The 24,472-nt window shown below is 36.2% G+C and overlaps 1 pseudogene; it reads left to right on the top strand.

Annotated features, from left to right (window-relative positions):
- The first annotated feature begins 15,810 nt into the window (after positions 1-15,810).
- Positions 15,811-16,350, top strand: LOC132226601 (ubiquitin-conjugating enzyme E2 D3-like; annotated as a pseudogene).
- The last annotated feature ends 8,122 nt before the right edge of the window (positions 16,351-24,472 follow it).

Here is a 24,472-nt window from a genome sequence, read left to right as displayed (position 1 = left end):
ATAATGCTAATTCAGTTGAGTTTTTCTTTTCTTTGTTATGAATATTAGAGGTATACCATAAATGTAAAGTTTTTTTCCTGTCATATATAGAAGAAATATTAAGATCATAATGTATAAATGTTAATTATTAATGTTCTTAATTGTATTTGCTATTCAAGCAATTGAGCAAACCTAAAATATTTAACTATAACACTTTAATGTTACAGTCATACCAAAAATTATAGACATATACAATATGATAAATAAACTGATTATAAATTGATTTAAGGTAAATTCTTTCCCTTGAAATAGAGGCCTCTTTAAATTATTTTAATTTAGAGGGTTTTTAATCAGAATGTTGAATATCCCCAAAGAGTCCATGGATAGATGATCTAACAGCTGGATGGGGAAAAAAAATTATATCTCTATTTTCATTAATCTCTAAGTGTAATTTAACTTTTCTTCAATCATAAATATTGACAAAAATCCACAGTAGATTTTTAACGGGGAATGAATATGCTATATTTGTATAAAGCTACCCATATTCATCTTAGTAAATATTAAATCCAGCTTATTACTCTAACCTTATTTTTCTTCTCAAAACTAGAGCTTACACATTAAAAGTTTCTTTTCTAAGTATACTTTACAGAATCAGGCATTTCAGTTCCTTTGTGAACATAAGGAGCAGCCTGACCTCAAGGTCCCCAGACACAGGAGTTCAACCAGGTGGCCAACTCCTGACCATGAAATCCATATCAGGACTAGCAAGGACACAGCCTGCAGCCCCTGCCCCGATCTCTTTGTTCTGCTTTCCCTCTCCCTCCTAATAAAAACCTTGGCATGCACTGAGATGTTAAGACAGGTTTTTGAGGACAAGAGTCTCCCATTTTCTGGAAATGCCAGCACTCAAATAAAGCTCTTTCCCTTTGCACCAGCACCTGTCTTATGAGCTTGGCGTTTGTTACAACCAGCAGCCAAACCTGGGTTCAATTATAGCATTACCAATATTGATCAGATGTTTTCATATCTCATTACAATTGCTACAGATAATCTTGAAATACTTCTACTTTAAAATTATGGCAATTATTAGATCCACATTAAGATACTGCTATTTAATACACTAACCATGTGTATATATTATTTACTATATTAAAATATTTTGATAACTATTTCAATATATTCTTACATATTTTATAATCTTACTAGAGGCCCAGTGCATGAATTCGTGCACAGGTGGGGTCCAGCCAGCCCCCCCAATGGGGGCTGATTGGGCCGGGCCAGTGGGGAGGAGAGGCCACAGGAGGTTGGCTGACTGGCCTCACCCCCAATCTGGGTGTTGGGGGCCAATTGGGGGTGGGGCCAGCTGTGGGGAGGGGCCAACCCCCCAATTGGGCTGGTTGGCCAGCTGCAGTGTGCATCATAGCAACTGGTCATTCTGGTCATTCTGTTTGCTTGGCTTTTATATAGAGAGATGTATTTTATTTAATGCCTTTATATGATTATTCTGATTTGAGGTAGGTTCTTAAGCTATACAGACTGTCAAAGAACCAAAATGCTTTTTAAGTGATATCTAACTCAGAAATATTAATATTTAAAAGCTTAGAAATAAATATACAAAAGAAATTAAATATATATTTATTCAAGTAAAACAATATATTTTATAAATATGAATTATATATTTTTCTTATTATTATCATGGCTAACATAATAGTCTGTATTGTGATTTTTAGGAAATTTGAATATATGGTAGATAATAAGTTGACTAGTGTTTGCTGTTTACAGATATTTGCTTGAGGTTTTTTATTTTTATTTATTTGTTTTAACAGTTGGCTCTATACAGTGGAACTTCCTTTAAACTCTTATTTTGTTTTCTAGTGGTAGAGTTCATATAGAAAAGGTAGGATATTCGTACTTTACTTTTTTCTCATTATTTTCAATTGTCAAGGTAATGAATGTTTCCTTATTATTATTAAAATGTATTATTACAAAGTTTTGATGAGTTTAAATTCATTGAAATGGTTTTCCAGATTAAAGGTCAATTTTTTTTCCATCTTTGACCAGTGGGCACCTTTTAGTGTTAGCCCTCAATTTTTTGGACATGACCCCAGCAATCTTTGATAACTTGCTTGCTAGCAAGGAATATGACAAGATATTTTATAATAAGCCTATGCATTTACTGTTCATTTCATAGAAGTAACTATTATTTTTAAAGGATCCTGATTTCTTTCTGTGGGGAATAACATTTAGAATCTGGATGTTAGAGGTACTCATTGCTATTGGATTGCTAATTTCATCCAGGCCTTTCAAATAGAAAGAGTTAGGATATGCGTGTAGGGAGATAATACAATATGATACAAGTAAACAATGATACTACCAAATTAAATTCAGGATTACAGGGTTTACATTTAACCTTCTGTATATTACATTTGTATCTTTTTTGTTGTACTTATAGAATACTCTTGTACAGGAGATAATACAATTAGAACATTTCATAATTATGCATTTACTTTATCCTATATTACACTCACCATTATGGCCTGAATTGTATCCCCTTACAATTTATATGCTGAAGCCCAAACCCTCATTGTGACTATATTTGGAGGTAGGACCTATAGAGAGGTAATAAATGTCATTTGAGATCATCAGGATGGTATTTTAATTTGACAGGACTGTTATTTTAATAAGAGGAGGAAGAAACACCAGAGATCTCTATCTGCACAGACACAAAGAGAGGAGGCCATGTGACGAAACAGCAAGAAGGCACCCCTTTGAAAGCCAGAAAGATATCTCACCAGAAACCAACCCCAATGGTACCTTAATCTTGAACTTATAGCCTGCAGACTGTGAGAAAATATATGTCCGTCATTTAAGACACACATTTGTTTTATTTTTATAGTAGCTCTGGCTGATTCAAACACTCAAAAACATCTAAAATTGAAAATTTAATAATAATACTACTTATATGACTCAGAAAGTATTAACAATTTTTACATAGGCTCTCCCCATTTTCCACACATAGTTCATGGTCCACTATTTATACCTTGTCAGACATGTAGCCATTAACTCACTATATTTTCTCCCTTTTAATTATCAATTATTCATAGTTAAATAAGGAATTACGTATTTTGTGCTCATTGCCAGTCTTTTTTTGTTGTTGTTGTTCCTAATTTCAAAGTCACAGTAATCAAAATGGTATGGCACTAGCATAGAAACAGACACACAAACCAATGAAACATAACAGAGAACCCAGAAATTAATCTATGCATATATGACAAACTAAACTTTGACATTGGCACCAAGAACACACAAAGTGGTACAAATAGAGTCTTCATTAAATGGCATTGGAAAACTGAATATCCACTTGCCAAAGAATGAAACTGGACCCTCATCTTACATCATTCACAAAAATCAACTTGAAATGAATTAATCACATAAATGTAAGACCTGAAACCATAAGACTCCCAGAAAAATAATAGGGGAAAAGTTCCTTAACAGTGGTTTTGCAGCGAATTTTTTAGATATGACACCAAAACCATAGGCAACAAAAGCAAAATAAAACAAGTCAGACTATATCAAACTAAATGCTTCACACAGCAAAGATTACAATAAACAAAATGAAAATCATTGCCAGTCTTTATATCAACATTTCTACAGTCATGTTTGCTGTCTGCAGCTTGTTGTCTAGTAGATGCTTAAAAAAAAAAAGTCCTCTGGAAATAGTAATCCATATATTTTTAATAATAATGGTAAACTCTCTACACTTTGTACTTTAAAGTCAGTTTTTCTGGATATAAAAGTCTTTGAGTCACATATTTCCTCCCCCCTTGGGAAATTTAAATATATTAATTCATTTATTTTATGGAATATTGCATTTCTTTATATGAATTTGATAATAATAAACTCCCCTTTCCCTTATAAATCACTTGCTTTTTTCCCCTAGATCTGCAAAGACATTTTTATTGTTATAGTTGAGTGATTTTATAAGAATATGATTTGGTTTTTGGTAATTCCAGGTGAATGTTCCCAGTTATGTAGACTAGTATTTCAATATGTAGCTTTAATTTTTTATTTAGAAAATTTCTTGAGTAATCTTAGTATTTGTTCTGGTCTCATTTTTTTTCAGGTCTGCTATTATAAATCTATATTTGATTGTTCTTTGCCACTTGTTATTTTCTGCCAAATCATTCTTATCTTTTTCTTATTTTGTGATTTAAGAAAATAAGATCTATTTCATCCTCTAATTTCCTTATTGTTTTTGTTTTAATTTATTTGGTAGGTTCTGGAAACACCAGGGTAGTATAATTTTGTTTTTAGGATACGTTTTCATTGATTATAGAGAAAGGGAGAGAGAGGGAGAGAGAGAGAAACATTAATTTGAGAGAAGAACATTGATAGCTGCCTCAGCATGCCCCCTACTGGGGATTGAGTCTACAACCCCAGGCACGCGCCCTGACCAAATCCAACCAGTGACTTCTCCATGCAGAAGACTGGAATAATGTCAACAAACTGAGCCACCCTAGCCAGGGTCCTATTGTTGCTTTTATTGGCTTTAGTATTTCTTCGATCTTAGTCTTCATTTCTGAAAATATTGTTTTGTTTTATTTCTGTTTCTTTTCTTGAACTTTTTACATGAAAACAATTGTATCAGTTACAGTTTTATTTTATTTTGTGGTTATGTCTTCATGATATGATGTCATTGTTTGCAGCAATTCTATTTTCTTCCATATTCTTATTTTTCTTTGTCTATGTTTCAACTGCAATATTTTCTTATGCTCTTTTATTAACTAGGTTAATTACAATGATATCACTAGCATAATAGTCCTCTTTCACCTCTTAAGAGATAACACTGAAAGTCTAGAAAATAATACTAAGATGAGACTTGTACAGTGGGAATAAAAGTGCTAAAATTCTTTCCCTTCTTTGGAAAAAGTTAGGGGTGTTGATTACATTTAGAGTTAGTTAAAAATGTGTATAAAATAGTTACAGTTACTATGGAAGGAAAATTTAAGTAGCAGACTTATTTTAAGGATGGAATGATTTATCTCATTTAGTCATAAGTCTAAAAGAGATTTTGAACTAATCCAAATCTATGGTGGGTTATTAGATCAATAAACATAAGGTTATTTATTGATCTCCTATTTGGTATATCATTACCATAGATTAAATAAATATACAAGTTAATGTGGAAAATATTTCATAGGAAAAATATCTGGCCATCAAAAACCTCTGTCTCAGAGTTAAGAAAACTAAAACGAAAAATATAAAAAAAAGACATTTTTATAATTTATGTCAAAGCATTAAACCAAAATTATCTTTATGATTCAAATTCCCCCTTTACACCTTCTACCTGAATTTTCTCTAAGCAGTTCCCCTCTTCTCTAAACTATTGCATACTTCATTTTATCGACATACTTCTCTTATTAACATATTTAGAACACTATAAAATATATTACCACATTTACTAGAATGCTGTCTTATGTTAAACTTAGTCAAAAGTACAATAAAACGGAAATACTTGTATCTGTTTATATTCTTTCTTCAATATTTATATACAATTGAGAACAATACATACATGGATGAGTTCTTTACGGATTTATTCATTCAACCAACATGTATTGAGAAATTCATGTGTGTCAGGAATTGTTTTGTCTTTAGGGATACAGTAGTGAACAAAACTGTCAAAAATCCCTGCCTTCCAAGAGTTTTTCAATTTGTGGGATGAAATACAGATATAGAAAATTAATAAGCAAGCTATATACTATATTAGAAGATGCTGAGCAGTTTGGAGACAAATAAAGTAAGCCTCACTGAAATGGTGATGCTTCAGCAAAGATTTAGGAAGGGGATTTGCAAACCTTGTAAACATTTTAGAAGAAAAGCAGAACAGTGAATGTAAAGATGGGAACATGTCTGACAAGATCAGAGAACAGCAAACAAACCAATGAACTCTGTGACTGTCTCACACTGGATGAGGGTTAGGTTATTGAGAAATGAGGCCAAAAAAGACAAAGAGCAGGAAAGCAGCCGATCTTGTAGGACTAGTCGCCACACAGAAACACCCTGGTTTTCATGCTTTGTAAGCCTGGGGGTGGGATAGTATGGGCATCATTGAAGCGTTTTCTGCAAAAACAAACAAACAAACAAAAAGTGACAGGTTTTCACTTATATTTTAAAACAATCATGCTCTCTGTTATATTGACAAGAGATAATAAGAGGGCAATGGTAAGAAGCCAAGAGTCCAGTTCAAAAACAATTTCAGTGACATTTTCCCAAATGTTATTTCTAAAAATATTATTTGAGGTTAAGAATATATATAATCTATACATAATAATCTGTAATGGGCTGCATGGTGCGCCCTCCCCTCCCACCACCACCACCAATGATACATTTGGTGCTGTTCACTGTAACATGATTGTTGCTTTATCTAAAAAGGGTCTTTGTAGATGTACATAAATTGAGGGTCTTGAGTTAGGGAAACAATCATGGATTATCTGGTAAACCCTAAACTTAATGCAAATTTCCTTATAATAGAGAGACACACAGAGGGAATTGATAACACTGGAGAAGGTGACAGAGGCACAAGCCAGGAATACTGGCCATCACCAGAAGCTAGAAGAGGCAGGGGACCAGTTTTCCCCTATAGCCTCTGTAGGGAGGGTGGCCCTGCCAATGCTCTGATTTCAGACTTCTAGTCTTCAGGACTGCGAGAGAATACATTTCTGGTGTTTCAAGCCACCCAATTTGTGGAAATTTTTTATGGTAGCCACAGGAAAGTAATATATCATTCAAAATCAAGTTATTAATGGGTGAACCTTTTTTTAAAAATTCCAACAAACAATCCTATATAATAAAAGGCTAATATGCAAATCGACTGAACGGTGGAACGACCGGTCACTATGATGTGCACTGACCACCAGGGAGCAGATGCTCAATGCAGGAGCTGTCCCCCCTCCCCCCGGTGGTCAGTGCGCTCCCACAGGGGGAACGCTGCTCAGCCAGAAGCCAGGCTCACGGCTGGCAAGCTCAGCAGCAGTAGCGGGAGCCTCTCCTGCCTCTGTGGCAGTCAGACATCTCCTAAGGGCTCCCGGACTGCGAGAGGGCACAGGTTGGGCTGAGGAACCCTGCCCCCCCAAGTGCATGAATTTCGTGCACCAGGCCTCTATATATATTTATAGCACATAGTATCTTTAATAATTCAAGTATCCCTGGTTGATGATGATTATTTCTGCTGGATACACAGATGAAACATCCATCTTATATTAAAACTGCTGTTTGAAATTTTAACCCTGCTATTTCTGGCTTCTGTAAATGCTTGCTGGCTTAAATAATAAGGAAAATAAGACTACTCCCATTTCAGAGAGGCCATTAAACCTTCCCCAGACAAAGTTATCAGTGCTGGCGACAGGTCAAGCCTTTGGTCAAGGTCTCAAAGCCCCAGCACATAGGGCCCTTTAAGAACTTGCAAAGGGAACCGGAAAAACCCCATATCTGGGAGACAAAGAAGGTAAAATAGTATAAATATGGGAAACTTCGTGTGTGATTGCACCCAGAATTTGAGAGACATTTTCCTCTGGGCTCCGGCATAATAAATGTAACTCCATCTCTCTAAGCGTTGCTTGGTTCTTCTCCGGTTTTTCTATAACACAGAAAGTAACTAAATTGCTGTGGAATCTTCTCAGGTTATGGTATGGCTCTTAACAATAAACAAAGTATTAAACTTCAGAGGTGTTACCTCCTTATAATGAGTCTCTCTCTCTCTCTCTCTCTCTCTCTCTCTCTCTCTCTCTCTCTCTCTCTCTCTCTCCTGTCTTTGGTTAAATATATATAACATAAAATTTACCATTTTAACTATTTTAAGTGTACAGTTCAGTGATATTAAGTACAATCACATTGTTGTGCAACCATCACCATCATCCATCTCTAGAACTTTTTCATCATCCCAAACAGAAACTTTAACACCCTATTCCTCTCCTGCCCTAGCCCCTGAAGATCACTATTTTACTTTGTGTCTCTATGAATTTAACTATTCTATGTACTTCCTATAAATTCAATTATACAATACTTGCCCTTTCCTTTCTGGTCTATTTCACATAGCATAATGTTTTCAAGGTTTATCTGTATTGCAGTATATTTCAGAATTTCCTTCCTCTTTAATTATGGACGAGTCTTATAATAAGGTGCTTAGTAAGACTTTCCCTGTTACCTAGAAATTTGGCTAATGGATTATAACTCAAATGGCAGAAATAAACAAAAATGGCACAGATTGGCCATATTTTAAAGTGAGCCCCAATACCACACCAGGTGCACATCTCTTCAGGATTTATGAAGAGGCTGCAGAATTGGCCCTATTGTTATCTCATCATTACCATGACTTTCCATCCTGGTCTACATATTCATATTCTGAGCTCCATGTATTTAATAACAGCAACATTTGGGAATCACTGGTCTACAGGGGAATTGCTGTGTCTTCTCTCTTTCTTCTATGTTTGCACTCCGTAACCCCACTCTATGCCAAGTAAGTAGGTTGCCAAAAAAATCCCTTCTGAAGATCAGTAATGGCTGTGAGGTACATAGAATAGCAACATGTTCTCAAGTTGGATCTTGACAGCAGACTTGGGATTTTCCCTGTGTATATTTGAGCAGAAATAGACTGCAGAAAGATGAGAGGGCAAAGAGTGGATAAATCATGGCCCTCCCAGCATGTGATAAGTCCAGGATGTATAAACTTAAGGTGGGTGACACAAAAATACCAAGGCTTGACCATCTTGTAGAACCTCACCCAAGTGGAAAGTCTTCCAGGTGAGGAAAACCCAGAAGCAAGAGGCTACAAAACAAATATTTGTTGAGGACAGTGACATGGTCCAGAAATGTCAAACCAGATCACATCTCCTTTCCTTGGAAATATGCAGAAGGGAGATTTCTGTTCTGAACCCAAAAGTTATGGTGTGTGCTCCATGCAGCAATTAACTATTCAGTCTGCCTCACTGGTTAGGTATTAATAACCAGTGATTGCAAATAAAATAAAACCACAACACCTGGTAGGTTTCTAAAATAAGAAAAAATATTTGTGTTGTCCCTTTTCCCTGATTTCTGCTCCAGCGGCTTCACCATATTTAAGGAGGTCGGCTATATAGGGGTGTATGTATCCGTATTATAGCAGAGAACCAGAACCAGTAGGAGATATACATTAAGAGGCTTAATGGAAGGAATTAGCTTATATGATAATGAGGCAATGCTGAAATCTGGAGGTCAGGCTGTCTGGATGTGTAGACTGAAGCAATCGGGCACAGCCTGAAGCTACTCTCCTCAAGTCAAATTTCTTCTTCTTAGAGGAAACCTCAGTTCTCCTTGTAAGGCCTTTCAATTGATTGAATCAGGCACATCCGGACTATCCAGGCTAATTTCACTTACTTAAACCGATGATAGACTTCAATTATATCTACAAAATACCTTTATAGCAACACCTACATTAGTGTCTGGATAATTGGTGACTGTAGGTTAACCAGGTTGACCCAGAAAACTGTATATCATTGAATTAAGAGAATAAAATACCCAGGGATAAAAGCAACTAACAAAACAAACAAAACCTGGCCATCACAGGATTGAAAAGTAAACTACCATACTCTCAAATCAAAATCTCATAGGCTGAAGAATAGTAAATTTTGGACATAAGGAATATAAGATTGAAAGTTTAAAAAGTATTAGACTGGCTTGATCTTTTGTTTTACTGAAAGGTTACTTGGAAATTAAGGCATCCACCAAACATAGACTTATTGTACACCATAAGCGTCCATAGGTGCAAGCAGAGGACCTTCCCCACAAGCCACACGCATCTATACAAAAAAAATCTTTTTCCCTAAGTGGCAGCTGACCAACTTTAAAATCACTTTTCGTGAGAATTTTCAGCTGAAAATATTCAAGAACACCCGAATTGTAATATATTTATTTTTATAATATTCATTGAAAATTGATTTTTTTAAATTAAATTCAAAATATCATGGTGTGTGGGGAAGGTTTCCGTTTTGATGCGTGGCAGTTAACTGGTTAAAGGATAGGAGAAATCATCCATTTATCGAGCACATGCTAGACATTGACCTGTTCTGGGAGATTTGGATGAAACACAGGACAAAACAAAGGTCCATTACATTGCAGTGGCAAAAGATAATAAATAAGAAATATAAAAATAGGTAAGGTGAGCCCTGGCTGGTGTGGCTCAGTTGTTATAGCATTGCCCTACACACCGAAGAATCACGGGTTCCATTCCCGGTCAAGGGCATGTACCTGGGTTACAGGTTCGGTCCCGGCCCCCCAGCTTATGTCTCTCTCTCTCTCACATTGGTGTTTCTCTAAGTTGCATTCTACCTTAAAAGGTGAAAAGAGCTATGGCCCCCCAAAAATAGTGCAAGTAGAGGGAAATCAAGTATTTGATGAGAAGAGATATTTCATTTTTAAGTAGTATGGTCAGGGTAGATCTCAATGAGAGGATGGGATTTAAAGATAAAAGGAGTTAGTCAAATAACATTCCAGGAAGAGGGAACCGCTGAGCCAAGTTCTGTAGAAGAAGCATGACTGTCATGTTGAATGGAAAGCAAGGAGGTTAGCTGTGGGAGAGGAGAGCAGACAGGTAGCCGGGGCGAGGAGGGGAGGCTGGAGATGATGCAGTCATTAGACCATTGTAAGAGCATTGGCATTTAATCTGTTACAGGATTTTGAGCAGCTGTGAGTGGGAAAAATAAAATGCTTCATATTTATACCTTCCTACTGCCCATAATTCAGGCTGTTGTGTAAACCAGTTATATACACGTGCTGTAGTCAAAGATCCAAACCAACACCAATGTAGGAATTAAAGACCTTTTAGCTTCCAAATATTCATTTTTCTTATAAAATGGAACAACAAGTATTTAAGAAACTTCACCTGTATAGTCTACACTAGACACAATGTTGCTTATACTCACAAGATAAAGGTACCCTGTGAGTCATTAAAAGGACACAGCTTGCATGTATGAAACCATTGTGGTGTTTATAGCAAACATAACTCTCAGAGGGAAATGTACTACAGAATTAAGCAGAGCTGAGGCAAAGTGGCATATTTTGGGCTTCTCTTTTTGCCTAAAAGCTCTGAAAAGTTTAGTGGCAGAAGGAACTTCCTTCAGCCCCAGCCCCCACCCCCAGGCTTGCTTAAGTGTCAGCATAGTGTTGGCGAGGCTACTGCTGCTCTGCTGGCTTTTGACCTTAAGGGCACTCAGCAGAGCATCAAAATGTATCAAAAGATGGAGAAAAGGCTCACTGATTTCACCCCTTGGCTCTTGTTCTCAAATTGACCTGTAACTAACATGCCAAACCCTCAGTTTTCACTAAGCTGTCTCCAGTGTGGCTTGGGAACATTTGATAGCTCGTTTGCAGAGGGTCAAATTGCGAATGCAAGCACACAGACATAAACAGGAAAGGGCTCAGCATCCTTTGTGTGGGTGGATTCCACACAAACAAAAGCAAACATTTTCTGAAATCCTGTCTGTCATGGCAAATAATGAGCCTCCACATTAAACTGGTTTAGAATTTTGAATTAAATTCGAGTTGTTAATGTGTCTTTCGGACGTAAGGGCTGGAGCACAATTCCGCACAGGTGTTTCTTTACTGCGTCACCACTCCTTTTTCTGACAGATCTAACAGCATATTTTAGTCAGTTAAAGCTTGCAAAGAAGGTCAACATTTCCCAAAAATACTATCCAGAAAAAGATGGTGGATTTGTGTAAAGGAGGGAAGGATCCTGCTAAAGTAACACAATGAAGGGCAAACCTGTGCCGTTGAGCCCTTGTTGAAGGCACCGTTAGAACTCAGCACACACTGTAATGCAGACGTGCTGTGCTCAGAAGATGCAGCCTGCCTGACACGTGAGGACAATTTTTACTTTAAACTGTAAGACTCTTTATTTACATTATTTACACACTGATTCGGTGCATGTATGTGAACTTATATTGGGTTGCCCACTCAGAAAACAAATAACTTATGTTTTTAGAGAAATTTAGCCGTTTTCTTCTTAGATGATATGTCAGATTTTTTTAATGATTTTTTTGTTTTTGTTTTGAATTACAGAATAAATGTCAATCTTGAAAAACTGTTTTTAAAGATTGATTGCTCCTTGATCTGGAAAGGAATGAGGTACAAAGGGAATCGTGAAAAGAACACCAACATAGCATTCAACAGAACTGCGGTTGCCAAAAAATTTGAAATAACTGCAACCGTTCCCCCGCCCCCGCTCCCCCCAATGTGACTCAAACAACTGGGGGAGAAAAAGGACTTGTTAATTCCCTGTTGCCTGAGTGATGGCCTTTATGCCAGGCAGGCAGGATTCAATGATGTTTGTTCTTTTAGCTGTATGGTACTTGCAAATGTCATAAACATTACACCAATACTAAGCCTTCTATCCCTTTTCACTGCCACCTCCCCCACCCCCCCAAATGAAAAGCTAAGTTCTGTCACCTGGGGGTAGTTATAATAATCACAGCTGAGGATATTGCCAGCGGCAGGAACAGAACTGGATCAAGGAAAATGTGACCCAAAGCACATGAGTTTAGCTCCAGTTGCAGCAGCTAATGCAGTCACTGCGGGAGGGAAATGAGTCCCTTGACTAAACTCACCCTGATTTGTTATCCGATTAAAAAATATCTGGTGGATGGAAAAGGCAACAATTGTGGGCATACTCAGTTGTTACACATAAATTTGATGACTGAGAATTGACAATGACCTTTGAGATACTATAGACAGTGGGATCACACATATAATTTAGAATATATTGCATGTTGATAACATGACTATTAGAGCTTAGATTTTTTTTTATGGTAGAAACAAAAGCCACAGATGCAGAATTGGAACAAGAAAAAAAGCCAACATGTTGCCATGATTAAGAGCCGTATTTCAGAAAGGAGATAAATATGCATGAGCCACCATCACACCCTAGTTCTATAATTCATCAACATTACAGGCTTTTAATATTTATACATGGGTACAACCGGAGGGCTTTCCCAAGTATCACCCTATGGTTAGTAGACAAGGCTCTGTGATTCCAGAGGAGAGAAGGAAATGGCTTGTGATACTCCTCAAATAAAGGGAAATGCATCTTTAATTAGTAAAGGTCAGAAAGATTATTAGAAACTGTGTTAATAATACACATTTTAAAAGTTACGTTATTCAATAAAATCTGGAGGTTTAGCAATTTTGTTGAAACGTTTCTATTGACAACATTTATGCATTACAGAGGTGCTGATTTCCTCATTAATGCATTGATAATTGTTTCTAAAATCTGAATTTAACATCAAATAAACACGTTTCTATTTAAGTCTGAACACTTTCTCAGCTATTACTTTATTATAGTAATTCTACCATAGAAGATAATAATTTATTTTTTTAGAATTTAGAGTTAGTGACTCTCAATGGCCAATGACCAAATGTGTCTATAAAGATGCCGATATGACTTTGTTGTGAAACCTGTAATCTTATTCAGAAGTCAGTTGTTGTTTTTTCAAGAATTTTTTGAGCAAGGGTTGTATCATTAGAAAAAGCATATGGACTCCTGAGTTGATTGCTTTGAATACCAATATTTATTTGGCTGAATTGTTGGAGAAGTTTTGCTCAATATTCAAAAGGTATTTGTTAGCCTACCTACTATAGGCCAAGATTGCTAGATTCTGAGTCAACGGTAATAAAGAATACAGCCTTTATAAAACTACTTACTACTAATTATCTTTTTTTTAAAAAAAGGAAGTAAATTTAGAATCTATAATGTTGCAAAGCCTTTCCTTATACAAGGCACATATAGGTACTAAAGCCCTAGTGCATGAATTTGTGCATGGGTGGGGTCATAGTTACCAGTTGTTCTAGTTGCTTGGCTTATATATATATAGATTTCATTTTTCAATCAGTAGGTATTGAGAATAACTCTTCTGCAAGATAGTGTATAATAGGGAAGCAGCAACCAAGATAAATGAGATATGGCCCCTGATCTCAGGAAGTTTATGACTCCCTAGAGAAACATACTTCCATAACTAACTATAATACAAGGTGGTGCAAAAAATAAGGTGAATGGACTTAAAATTATAAATGGTATTCTATAATTTATTAAAATCTTCATATAGGAAGAAAATGAAGAGAGCACTCATACCTCTGTCTCTTCATCACTTAATTATAAATTTTCTTTTATAAAAAGTTACCACTAAAGTTATAACTGTTAGACCATGTTAAAAAATGATGATATTCAGAAGGTGGGGGAGATCCATTAGATTTAGAAAAGGCTGATATTCCAGACATAAAATAAAATATAAACCTCAAAATGTCTTCCTTAAAGAGTACTATTTATATATTTTCAAAGCTGCCAGTGTCTGTTGAGTAAAACATTATCACTTTCTTAAAGATATTGATTTATGTTTCCCACTGGAGGATTTGAGACATTTTGTTATTATTGTTGCTGATTTCTTTATCAAGAATAGTATATAATAAGTAGGTAAAAGCTGCATTACCTGGACTTGTCAAGCTCATTTCTACCAAAAGGCCTATACTCTTGCTCTAATCTAACTCTGGATTATCTGCCCCAAAAGTCCAATTACAGATTTCCTTACTTTCTTCAGCTCACTATTCAAATATCACCTTTCTAGTTGTTCGTCAAGTCCTACCAAAAACATTCTCATCTACCTCACCCCTGAACTCTGTCTTCTCTACTTTGTTGCATTTTTTCACTTTATTGTTGACACTATTACAGATGTTCCCATTCCCCTCCCACACCCCTGCCATTTGCCCATCTCCATCCAGTGCCAAACCCCCTTCCTTCTTGCCATCACCACACTGTTGTCTGTGTCTGTGGGTTATGCATATATGCTCTTCGGCTAATCCCTTCACCTTCTTTCATCAGTCTCCCTCTCCCGTCTGCCCTCTGACAACTGGCAGTATGTCCCATGTACCCATGCCTCTGTTTCTTTTTTGTCCATCTGTTTATTTTGTTCATTAGGTTCCACAAATAAGTGAGATCATATGCTATTTGTCTTCCCCTAAGTGGCTATTTTATTTAGCATAATAATCTCCAGGTCTATCCATGCTGTCACAAAATGTAAGACTTCCTTCTTTTTTTATGGCCTTGTAGTATTACATTGCATAAATGTACCACAGTTTTGTTTTGTTTTCTATCCACTCACCTGCTGATGGGCACTTAGGCTGTTTCCAGATCTTAGCTATTGTAAATCACACTGCTATGAACATAGGGGTGCATATATTCCTTCAAGCTGGTGTTTCAGGTTTCTTAAGATATATTCCCAGAAGTGGCTGCACCAGTCTACATTCCCACCAACAGTGCACTGGTGTTCCCTTTTCTCCACATCATTGCCAGCACTTGTTTGTTGATTTATTGATGGTAGCCATTCTGGAAAGTGTAAGATGATCTCATTACGATTTTAATTTGCATCTCTCTGATGCTTGGTGAAGAGTATTTTTTTCATATGTCTATATGTCCTCTTTCGCAAACTCTATTCAGGTCCTTTGCCCATTTATAATTGGATTGTTTGTCTTCCTAGTGTTGAGGTGTGTGAGTTCTTTATATAATTTGGAAATTAACTCCTTACCAGATGTATCTTTGGCAAATATGTCCTCTCATACAGCAGGCTTCCTTTTTATTTTGGTCTTGGTTTACTTTGTTGTACAAAAGCTTTTTAGTTTGGACAGCTCCTGTAAGCCAGCCTCCAGGGTATCCCGAGATCCCCTTTAATCCCAAGCATCTGGGTCTGGGAGAGCCAGTGTGAGACGAAGAGTCAGTCCTTCCATGCTGCTGGGATAATCAGGAGTTTTGGCTGGACCTTTGAGCACACACTGAGAGAGTGAGGAGCAAGATGCAAAGCACAGACGATGGCACTGAAACAGATCAATAAGGAACTTAGTGATTTGGCCGGTGACGCTCCCACACAATGTTCTGCAGGTCCAGTTGGAGAAGATGTTTCATTGGCGAGCCACAATCATGGGGTCTACGGATAGCCCATATTAAGGCCGTGTATTCTTCTTGACAATTCATTTTCCTACGGGCTGCCCCTACAAACCACTTAAGGTTGCATTTACATCAAGAATTTATCATCCAAATGCTAACAGTAGTGGCAGCATTTGTTTCGATATTCTAAGATCACAGTGGTCTCCTGCATTTACTATTTCTAAAGTTCCTTTATCCATTTGTTCACTGCTATGTGATCCAAACCCAGATGACCCCCACTTGCATAGATCTATAAAACAGACAGAGATAAAATATCTTAGGAATGGACTCAGAAGTGTGCCATGTTATGCTACCTTAAAGTCAGAATAACCTGCATTATAGCTGGAATCAACTTTAAATTACTGTTTTAAAAAAGCTTTTTAGTGTGATGTGGTTTCATTTGTTCATTTTTTCCTTGCCCCCGGAAATATATCGGCAGAAATATTGCTCGGAGAGAAGTCTGAGATTCTACTGTCTATAGTTTCTTCTAGGATTTTATAGTTTTTCTACTTACATTTAATAAGTCTTTTATCCACTTTGAGTTTATTCTTTTGTATGGTATAAGTTGGTGATCTAGTTTCTTTTGTGTATGTACCTGTCCAATTTTCCCAACACCATTTATTGAAAAGACTTCGTTTCATTTTTATCTTATGACTTTTTAGATTCCAAAATTGTATTATTTACTATTTTGTATACTTTTTTGTTATTTATTGTCCTCACTAGAATATGAGCTCTGTAAAGGCATGAATTGTATTCTTAGTGCTTAGAATATTGTATGATATATATTAGGTCTTCCATAAACATTGCAGTCATGAGCCACTTCATGACAGGAATATGTTCTGAGAAATGGTTGTTAGGCTATTTCATCATTGTGCAGACATTGTAGAGTACACTTACACAAACCTAGATTGTGTAGCTGCACACTTAAGCTCTATAGTATATATCCTATTGCTCCTATGCTACAAATCTGTACAGCATATTACTGTACTTTATACTATAGGAAGTTGTAGCACTATGGTATTTGTGTTTCTAAACATATATGAACATAGAAAGAGTACAGTAAGAGTACAGTATAAAAGATAATAAATAATACAGCTATAATAAATGATACAGGGCACTTACTATGAATGGAGCCTGCAGGACTGGAATTTGCCCTGGGTAAGTCAGTGAGTGAGTGCTGAGTGTGAAGGCATAGAACATTGCTATCCACAACTGTAGACTTTATAAACATGCTATGATTAGGCTGCACTACATTTATTTTTAAAAATCTTTCTTCAATAATAAATTAATGTTAGCTTACTATACCTTTTTAATTTTATAAATGTTTTAATATTTTGAAACATTTGACTCTTATAATAACATTTAGTTAAAACACAAACACAGCTGTACAAAATATTTTTCTTTATATTTTACACTATAACCTTTTTTCTATTTATTGTTTAGTTCTCTATCTATCTATCTATCTATCTATCTATCTATCTATCATCTATCTATTTATTTTACCTTTTAAACTTCTTTATTAAAAACTAAGACACAAACATACACCTTAGCTTAGGCCTATGCAGGGCCAAGCTCATCATTTTCACTGTCTTCCATTTCCACATCTTATCCTGTTGGAGGATCTTCAGGGGCAATAACATGCGTGGAGCTGTCATCTCCAATTACAACGATGCCTTCTTCTGGAATACCTCCTAACGGATCTGCCTAAGGCTTATCTTGAGGAGATGTCACTCTTTTCAGAAATATGTCCGTGCAGTTTTGCTAGGTTTGTTTCTTTTCTTTCTTTTTGTTTTTTTTAATTGTAGATTTGCTTGTAAGCAGATAATGCACCAAGAACAGTCCTATTAGTGAGAAACTTTTGGTGCTGGAGTCCATGTTTTCAAACTTTTTATGGAGCTTGTTTATGTCTGTAAAAGTGTCTGGTAAACTCTTTATTATGAAATTTCATATACTTTCATATGACTGGCAGCACAATAGGGTTTTTTGTTTGTTTGTTTTTACACCAGCATTATGTTATGATATTGCAATGGCTAGAATGTCACTAGGTAATAGGATTTTTTAGCTCTATTATAATATCATAGGAGCACTGTCATATATGTGGTCCATCATTAACTAAAACATCATTATGCAGCACATGACTATAGTTAAATATCTGAGTGAATCAATATATTTTGAGAAGAAGAAGGCATTAATTATGACTGAAGGGACTAGGGATACATAGTAGGTGGCATTTGAACTCCAATTTACAGATGAAATCTTAACAGGTGAAAGTGGGGTAGGAAAATCCAGATAAAAGCATGAAGAAAGAAAGACCAGTGGGGAGAAAAATACAGAACTTTTTTGAGTGAATATATTTCATGTATATGGCATAGAATGCTTATACTAAAACCTCAGGTTGAGAGAATGGCTTGAAGTATGATTTATGTGTTCCTGGTATGTTCTGCTTAGGTAGACAATAATGTCAAAGAAGTGATATATAAAGGATGTCTTTAAAAAAAATAAGCCGGTTGCTGTAAATAAGAATGGGAAAATCTAGAGGTCTCATGGTCAGGCAAGATTGGCCTTAAATTGAAAGAAGTTAAACAGACCATCAAAACTTCATTATAATCTTGCTTCAAAATAAAGGCCTCTAGCAAACCAAGTCTAAGATTCTCTTTTTGTTTTGGAAAATGAGGTTAAATAATCATTATGAGAGTAGAGTAGATATAAAAAGTAAAGACTATCTGGTTAAAGGTGAATACTCTAGGTTCAAATTCAGTTGAATTTGGACAACTAACTTCCCAGAAATTGTTAATCTCATATACATTTATTAAAACCTTACACATTTTTAGGGACACGGATTTCTTCCCAGAAGGAGGATGTAAATCCTATGATACACAACATTCTTTCCCAGATCAAGTTAAGGATAATTTTTTCTTGACAGAAGTGAGGAATAGGCAGCTGCTCACTAAGGCATGTTTAGACTGCAGAAAGCTGACTGTCTGCATGGAATTAACAATTGGGCATAATCTAGAATCTGTCCTTCAGTTCTTTTAAAGACCATATTTTGTATCACATTAAAAAATATTTGTCTCTCAGGTATGGACTTTCTTACATTAAATCAAGAGGCCAGATTCTTAATTTCTTTGGCCAGCGCATTCTACCCTAGAAAACATGCCACTGAGAAGTCAAATAATAATTCTAAATTTTTAAATTAGATAAAAGCTCATTAATACATCATAATACAATGATACTATAATCTTTGGGGTTATCTTTTCTATTGGGCATTCAAAAGTCATTGAATCTTATCCATTTTCTTAATTATGGCAAGTACTGGTTTGGGGTTGATGACATTATTAGAAATTCACACAATCAAAAAGTATGACAATTTTGCTATCTCACCTTCTTATGGACTCAATCCTTTATAGACCATGTTAGTACTTACAAGAAGTGGTCATGACTAACTTTTAGTTGCCTGGTAGTTTAACAGGCAGGCAATTCAGTCTATTTTAGTTGAATTAGCATACCAATCAAGAAGACAGGGTGCTCACAAGCATCAAATCCTGCCTTCTAGCAAGGTGTAGGAGATAGGATTATAAAGGGGAAGGGGCTGGTGAAGAATGTAGGTACCAGCAGGCCTGTGGGTCCGTAGACGTCAGCTATTGTAATTAGTCATCAGGGAATGAGATGATGTTGCTGAGATGATGTTTTGATTCCTGGTGGGTTGGTCTGACCCTGCTTGACAGTTCTGCTTGCTGGATTCACAGCTGAGTTACTTCCTCAATTGCTTCACACATAGGCCTTGAAAAGGAAACTTTAAGAAAATTTAACCCCCTATTCACAGAAGTATATGTGCTCTAAGATTTAAAATAATATTACTTTTTAGATTAATTCAGGTGCTCTATCAGATTATAAGTCCCTCCTATGTTTCCCCCTCTGATTAGATAAATTGGTTGATGTCTATCAACCTTGTCCTATAGCAGTAAATTCCTTTGTAAAGAAAGCTTTCCCTTTTAATAGACTGGAAATTCTGTATTAGTTTACTTTAGATTCATTTATCTAATTAGATTTATTATCCAGTATACCTATAATTTCCTTTTAAGATTTCTCTTTATAGCCCTTCTATAACTTTTACAAACATTCTTACAACTTCCACAATTATTCTTAAGTATTCCTACTCTAATATCCTTTCTTCTTGTTATAACCTTTGCTTTATATTCCTTCTCACCCTTTTTATTTCCTCAACTCTAATTCTTCACAGACCCTCTGCAACTTACCTAGTCCCTTTCTTTCAGTTTGCCAATTTACTTTCTTTTTCCTTTAGCTCTATGCCTTCTATTATACTAAAACTATAAATTATTCCTAATTAGTTAGAATTAAAGGTCAGTTCTACACAGGCTCCTCCATTGCCAGCTTCAGAGCAGTTGGAGTGGAGTGAAGTTTCAAGGTTCCATCTATTACTCCTTCAGTTGGCCCATTGTCCTGGCTCTGCTTATGTCTATTTAATTGCCTACTACATCCCCCTCAAGGATTCTGGCTCTCAATTCTTTCAGGGAAAGGGGACACAGGGTCTCTTCTGAAACTGCTTCCTGCTGATGAGGGGTCAAAGGTTTCTCTCAGAGCCAAGAGATTCTTGCTCTCTGTCAGAGGGACGATGAGGCCTGGACATGGAATGAGGTGACAATTGTGCCTAGAAGTGGTATTCCTTAGGTGTGAGTAGGGTTCCCTAGGTGAAGACAAGCTGTATTACAAAATTTAGTATTATTAGGCAAAAGGTAGAACAGTAAGAGTTATGACAAATGGACTGGTAGAAGGAAAAAACATGTAAAACTATTTCAGTTCTAATAATTTCCTGTTGAAACATGATTTTTCTCCCTAAAATTACCCTTATTTTTATTAAAGAGTTAGATTAAAATTAACTTATTTACTGTATTAAGTTTAGTTACAATTTGGACTGATCACTTGCATAAATATAACAAGAATAACAGTTGATTACATAGGCTATTTTAAAAAATATATGCTTTGCTGGAATCTCATAAGAAAGTTTACTCCTAGGGCAAAGAAGCCATGCCACACAGTTGCCATCAGGTTTTGCCTGCAATCCCTACATAATTGGGGTGTGTTCCTAAGTTGAGATACCCACAGGTGTCTGAGGTTCCTTTCATGCCATCTTTCAGGAAAGCAACCTTCATTCTGTACCTGGAAAGACTGCCATGAACCATGTGACCAAGCAAGGTAGTAGGCTATTTATTCAAAGGGTCTATCAGCTTCAAAGTCAGTCTTCATTACTTAGAGCAAGCATGTCAAACTCAAAGGTTAACATGGACCAAATAAAGGAGGCATGCAGCCCACAAGTCGTGAGTTTGACATGCTTGCCTTAGAGCTTTCTGGTGACATGACATTCCAGTAAAGTTTTGGTTAATAAAACCATAATTGGAAACTGACTTATGTCCTGTTATGAAGAAATCGGATTCTTATTGGATTTATGCAAACACATTACTATGAGAACAATAATTACAAAAACTATAATTATTTTAGTTCATTTAGTCCTAAAATCAAATTCTGTTTTTCCTGATTTTTCCCGCTAGTATTTCTATAACTCCAGATACTCTATACAGTTATCCAGCCTGAAGAGGATGATCTGAATATGTCAGAGTCCTTTCAATGGATCCCTCAGAAGATGTAACTTTTTTTTTTTCAAACGCATCATAACAAAACAGTGACTGTATCTAAATGAGAAGAAATTTACAATGACATGGTTATTGATTTGATTATAATGCAAATGACATGGAATATTGTCCTGTAAAACACAATATTCCATAATATTATAACTAATAACAATTAGTTAAGAGTGAAAAAATATTAGAATCTATTTAATATGTATATATAAATATAATATAATTGTTATTTCCTTATTTGACAGAGCTTCCCATATACCTTAAGTATAAACTTTTCCTCATAAGGAGAGAAAACAAATCCTTGAGGCATTCCAGGGCCCATTGGAATGACCTAAAGCCAATTCTAGGTCAAGAAAAAGTTTCTTAATATTCAAACTCTAGGAAGGTAGTCAAATACATTAGACTAAAAGATTATATATTATTAAACAGTATTAAATAATTTATTATTAAACATCACATAAACTGGTAAAACTTCAATTCTTATGATTAAGAAGATAGGCTTTTAAGTAACCAAGTTCCTGATTAACATAACATAACCATTTTAATAATATATATAAAACCTTTGCTTCCTAAGCAAATACCGAATAAACTTTTTTCTCCCTTATTTTCAGAAACAGGCTTATTTTTCCCATGGAAAATATACTCACATTCTTAAGAAGTATAACAGAGATAGTAAATTTCTTAGCCAAGAAACAATCCCCTCAAACTTAGAAATCCCCAGCAGGTTCCAATGACTTACTGAGCAGTTACTTTCTTTATTGAGGTTTCTGCCACATCTCATTGCATTCCTCCTCACATGCGGTACTACTTGCTAGGGCTGACCAGCAGACCCTGAGCTACAGCTGAATGATTATTCTGACACAAGTTTCTATGAAAGAAAGGGCTAAGGGACTGCCTGGCTAGAGAAACCAAACAGCCCCCTTCGCCTGCCTCCTTAGGCTTTTATTGTAACAACAGCTTGAATTAAAAGTAAGTATTAGATACTATCAGTAGGGTAAGCATCCTTGAGAAGACACATGCATCTGTAGTTTCCTTTGAGCAAGGATGTCTAAGGACTAAACATAAAGATCCCAGTAATTCCACCCGGGAGCTCAGACTTAGTAATGTCAAGGCAGGGACAGTTGCCTTCAGCCAACTAAGTCCCATGCTTCCCCACACAATATACATATTTAATTAAAAATTTCTTTATCATTAAAAAATGCTAACCATCACCTGAGCTTTCAGTGAGTCATATACTCTTTGCTGGTACAGGGTTTTACCTCAAAGTTGAGGGTTGTTGAATGATCAGGGTGGTGTTTGCTAAAGATTGGAGAACTGTGGTAATTTCTTAAATAAAAAATGAAGTTTGTATCCTAGCTAGTTTGGCTCAGTGGATAGAGGGTCAGCCTATGACTGAAGGTTCCCAGGCTTGATTCCCCGCATATACCTGCACATCAATTGGTTGCAGGGCACGTGTGGGGGACAACCAATTGATGTGTTTCTCACACATTGACATTTATCGCTCTCTGTCTCTTCCTCTCCCTTCTACTCAATATTGCCTTTATAAAATTGAAGAGTGAAATAGGTCCTTACTTTGGACTTTGGCAAGACCACCAAAACTTTCTCCCTGTTAGCAACAAGACAATTTTGCTTTTTTATCATTCATATGTTCACTGGAGTAGCACTTTTAATTTCTTTTAAGAAAATTTTCTTTAAAAAAGAAGGAAATTTTTCTTTACATTCACAACATAGCGAAATGGTGCAAGAGGCCTACCTTTTGTCCAGTTTCAGCTTGCAACATGTTTTTCTCACTAAGCTTAATGATTTCTACATTTTTATTTAAAACGAGAAATGTGTGACTCTTTCACACAAAAACTTAACAGGCCACTGTAAGGATACTATTAGCCCAACTTTAATGTTTTGTGTCTCAGTGAATAGTAATGCCCAAGGAGCGGGAGAGAATTGGGGTAATAGGGTCAGTAGAGCAGTAAGAATACACACAACATTTATCAATTGAATATACCATAACATATGGGTGCCTTTGCGGCACCTCAAAACAATTACAATAGTAATATCAAAGATCAATGACCACAGATCACCATGTCAAATATAATAATAATTAAAAAAATTAGAGATGTTAGAATTACGAAAATGTTACGCATAGACACAAAGTGAGCGTACGCTGTTGGAAAAATGGTGCTAATAGACTTGCTACACAACAAACTTTTAATTTGTAAAAAAACCCACAATAAGTGAAGTGAATATTGTTACGGCCCCAAAGTCATATGTTGAAGTCCTAACTTCCAGTATGGTGGTATTTGGGGGGAATTAGATTTAGGTGTGGTCATCAGAGTCAGGCTCCCATGACGGCATTAGTGTCCCTATAGGAAGAGAATGAGGTCAGGGCTTGTTCTTTCCCTGACATAGGAGAACACAGAGAAGATGGCTGGAAGAGGATCATCACAATGAATTTTATCTGATGTCGCCCTGATCTTGGACTTTAAAACTCCAGAATCGCCCTAGCTTGTTTGGCTCAGTAGATAAAGTGTCAGCCTGTGTACTGAAGGGTCCCAGGTTTGATTCTCAAGGGCATATGCCTGGTTGTGGGCTCGATCCCCAGTAGGGGGCATGAAGGAAGCAACCAATCAATGATTCTCTGTCATCACTGATGTTTCTATCTCTCTCTCCCTCTCCCTTCCTCTCTAAACCAATAAAAATATATTTTAAAAAATAGGAAAAAAAAAAAGACTCCAGAATTGTGAGAAATACATTTCTGTTGGTTAAGTCTCTCAGTCTACTGTCCTCCATTTTGACAGTCCGAGCTAAAATATCTTCAAACACAAATTAAGCTGTAGTT

Source organism: Myotis daubentonii, chromosome 2, assembly GCF_963259705.1.
Source record: "Myotis daubentonii chromosome 2, mMyoDau2.1, whole genome shotgun sequence".
NCBI lineage: Eukaryota > Metazoa > Chordata > Mammalia > Chiroptera > Vespertilionidae > Myotis > Myotis daubentonii.
The sequence above is the reverse complement of the archived record's forward strand: the minus strand, read 5'-3'. Positions and strand labels throughout refer to the sequence as shown.